Here is a 3,477-nt window from a genome sequence, read left to right as displayed (position 1 = left end):
CTTTGAGTTTTGGTGCTGGAGAAGAGTCTTTAACATACCATGGACCTCCAAGAAACAAACAGTTCTATCTTTGAGAGGGTGTAACCAAATCTCTCCTTGGAGGTTAGGATTTTGAAGCTCTGTCTCACATACTTTGGGCACATGGCCAGGAGATACCAGTCCTGGAGAAGGACATTACGCTTGGACGGGTGGATGGACAGTACAGGAGAAAGATCCCAATGAGATAGATTAATACCGTAACTGGGGCAATGGCCGCTGGTGTGTCAGAATTAGTTACACTGGCTCAGGACAGGGCGGGGTTCAGAGATGCTGGACATAGGGTCGCTATGGGTCACAGGCAACTAATGGCACATAACAACAATATAACTGATTCATGGAGTTCTAAGGAGGCCCTACCTCCCTGGTATTATAATTCATTCTATGGGTCTACTGTTTGTCTTTAAGTTGGAAGTGATTTCTGTCCCGAACTTGAAAGGAGATAAATGGCCTCAGTCTCAGTGGCTTTGCCAGTTTCTACCAGACCAGTAAGCTTGGCTTATCTTTATGATTTTGAGTTTTGCTCCACATTCCCTCCTCCCCATACCACATGGTCTAGTCAAGACTCATGCCTTTCAGAGTATTCAGCAGCGGAAGCATCATCCATCTTTTTTTTTCTGGTCTCTGGGTCATGGAGGTTGAGGTTTGAGTGGTCCATAAGCACTTTGGACTAATTCTTTCCAATGCATCTTTGACTTTTTTCACTCTACTGTCCTCCACAGTTGTACCTTGGATGGCTGTTTATAATTTTCAAGACCCCACTCTCTACTCACCAAAGTAGGAGAGGACACTCTTTGTAGCCTGTGCTCTATCAGTTGACCTATATGTCTCCTAGGACTGTGGTCCTGAGCCCCTAAGGCCAGCAATTCATTCTCTCAGGGTATTTATTATGGTTAAGAACTGTACAGACTTTGTCCCCTCCATGTTCTCTACTATACACATCAAAGAGTTGGACAATAACTAAGGATGACAGAAGAAGAATCTATCTATGCCTTTGAGCTGTGGTGCTGAAGAAGAATATTGTTCATACCACGGACAACCAAGAGAACAAACAGGTCTAATGTGGAGAGGGTAAAACCAGCTTGTATAGTGGAGGAAAAGATTTTGAAACTCCATCTCACATATTTTGGTCACTGTTAGAGGGGCCAGTCTTTGGAGAAGGACGTCATGCTTGGAAGGGAACAGGTCAGCACAAGAGAGAAAGAGCCTGGATGAGATGGATTGACAAAATGACTGTAGCAACAGGATCAGGTGTGTCAGAGATGGTGAGGTGGGCTCAGGACAGGACAGAGTTCAGAGCTGTTGTTCACAGGATTGCTATGAATTATAGTCAACTGGAGAGCACATAACAACAACATAGTGTAAAAGCAATAACTCACTGTCATTTAGTTGATCCTGACCCACAATGACCCTCTGTTGGGTTTCTAAGGCTGTAAATCTTAAAGGGAGAAGCCTGTCCTCTTTCTCCAGCATGGCCACTGGCAGATACAAACCACCAGGGATGCAAAGCCTAATGGTTGGCAGCACAACATGCATACTATGCCAGCAGAACTCCTTGACTACATGCACAGATGTGTTTTTACTCCTCCTCCTTCTCAATCTGAATTTGACATCCTGATCTGAGAAAGACTCATCAAAAACTTTTCATTACCCAGACAATACAACTTTGCTTGCTGAAAGTGAGGAGGATTTGAAGTGCTTGCTGCTTAAGACTAAAGACTGCAGCCTTAACTATGGATTGCATCTCAATGTCAAAAAAAACACACACACACAAAGAAAAAAATCATCACCACTGAACTGACAGGCAACACCATGACAGATGGAGAAAAGATTGAGGCTGTCAATGACTTCATCTTCCTTGGATCCACAACAAAGTGTTACACTTGGTATCAGAAGTCAGGAGATCAGGAGATGAACTGAAATGGGAAAATCTGCAGTCAGGGACCTCTCTAAACTACTGAGGAGCAATGATGTCAGATTAAAGTGCACCTGATTCAGGCCATGGTCTTTTCAATCACTTGCTCTGCTGCTGAGAGCTGGAGAATGAACAAGATAACAAAAACCCTGATGACTTTGAGTGGTGGTGTTGCAGGAGTGTACTGAATATCCCATGGGCTGCCAAAAGAACAGAGAGATATGTCTTGAAGAAAGTGCAACCACAGAGCTCCTTGGAAGCAAAGATAATAAAGTTTTATCTTCTATATTTTGGGTATGTTGATAGGAAAGGCTACTTCTTGGAGAGGGACATCATTCTTCAGAAGGTAAGGGAAAGCAAAGAGAGGAAGACCCTCAATCAGATGGACTGACACAGTGACTGCAGCAATAGGTTCAAATATGTCCAAGACTGTAAGGAAAGCAAAGGACAGGACAGAGTTCAAATCTATTGTTCCTAGGATTGCTATGAGTCATAATTAACTCAAAGGTACTTAACAACACTACTACTCACTGCTGTCAAGTTAGAATCAACTCCTAGCTGACCCTCCAGCTCTTTGGAGGCTGTAAATCAATGAGAAGGAGATGGGTCATCTTTCTCCCTTGGAGCTGCTGATGGATTATAATTCCCATAGAGGTGTGTCCTTTGAGTTAGCAGTGAAACTCCCTACAGGCTATGCCAACAGAGCTTCCTTGATGTTTTTACAACACATACAAATATGCATAAAGAATATCAACAATTTATTTAAGGACAATTAGAATGGTAGTCTGCCTATCTACTAGTGTGTCATTTGATGGGAGTTTGTGTTGGGAACTTGCAATATTTATTAAGCAATTGCTATGTTCAAGATACTGTTCTAAGTGATCTATGTGTACTAACTTAATCCTCACAGTAATTTTAAACAGGTACTATTAGTGGCCATGTCTTACAGATGAGGAACAGAAGGATCTTGTCTAAGTCTCAGTACTATTGTTGTTGATTACCTTCCAGTTGAGCTCGACTCACAGCGAACCTATGAACAAAAGGCTTGAAGCCCCTCTACAACTATCAACATTTATCAAAGCTCATAGAGTTTCCAGAAGCATGTTATTTAGGGAGTGGGAGTCTCAGTATCAGTTTGCAGTAAAACTGGTAATGGGATATGCACTATGACTTTTAACCTCTATGTTAAAAATCAAAAGAAATCTGCTTACAGTGACACATTGAATGGCTGGCTGTAGATTTATGGAAGAGATTTACTGACACTGCTTTATCAAAACAAGGATTTCTGTGGTATTAGATGTATCTGAGGAGACCCATTTTGTTGGATCTCCAAGCAACTTTTAAGATGATTCTTGTGTGAGGCATCTCCACTAACTAACCCTGAAACTGGACAGCAAAGGCAGGAACACTGGAAAACCATACAAGGACATTTAATTATTCATATTCAAAGGAGACCTATTGGAGCTCATGCACATGTCATCTGGATGCTGCTTTCTTTCATCATTGCTCCAACAGACTTTTTTTTT

At 42.0% G+C, this 3,477-nt stretch overlaps 1 protein-coding gene across 1 annotated transcript in view; it reads right to left on the bottom strand.

Moving 5' to 3' along the window:
- The window catches only part of CRTC3 (CREB regulated transcription coactivator 3), a 199,847-nt gene that overhangs the window by 106,822 nt on the left and 89,548 nt on the right, over window positions 1-3,477 (bottom strand). The gene's annotated exons all lie outside the window — the stretch shown is intronic.

The sequence above is a fragment of the Elephantulus edwardii genome, unplaced genomic scaffold, assembly GCF_000299155.1.
Source record: "Elephantulus edwardii isolate Elephantulus edwardi_28Jun2011 unplaced genomic scaffold, EleEdw1.0 scaffold00041, whole genome shotgun sequence".
In the NCBI taxonomy this organism is placed as follows: domain Eukaryota; kingdom Metazoa; phylum Chordata; class Mammalia; order Macroscelidea; family Macroscelididae; genus Elephantulus; species Elephantulus edwardii.
The sequence above is the reverse complement of the archived record's forward strand: the minus strand, read 5'-3'. Positions and strand labels throughout refer to the sequence as shown.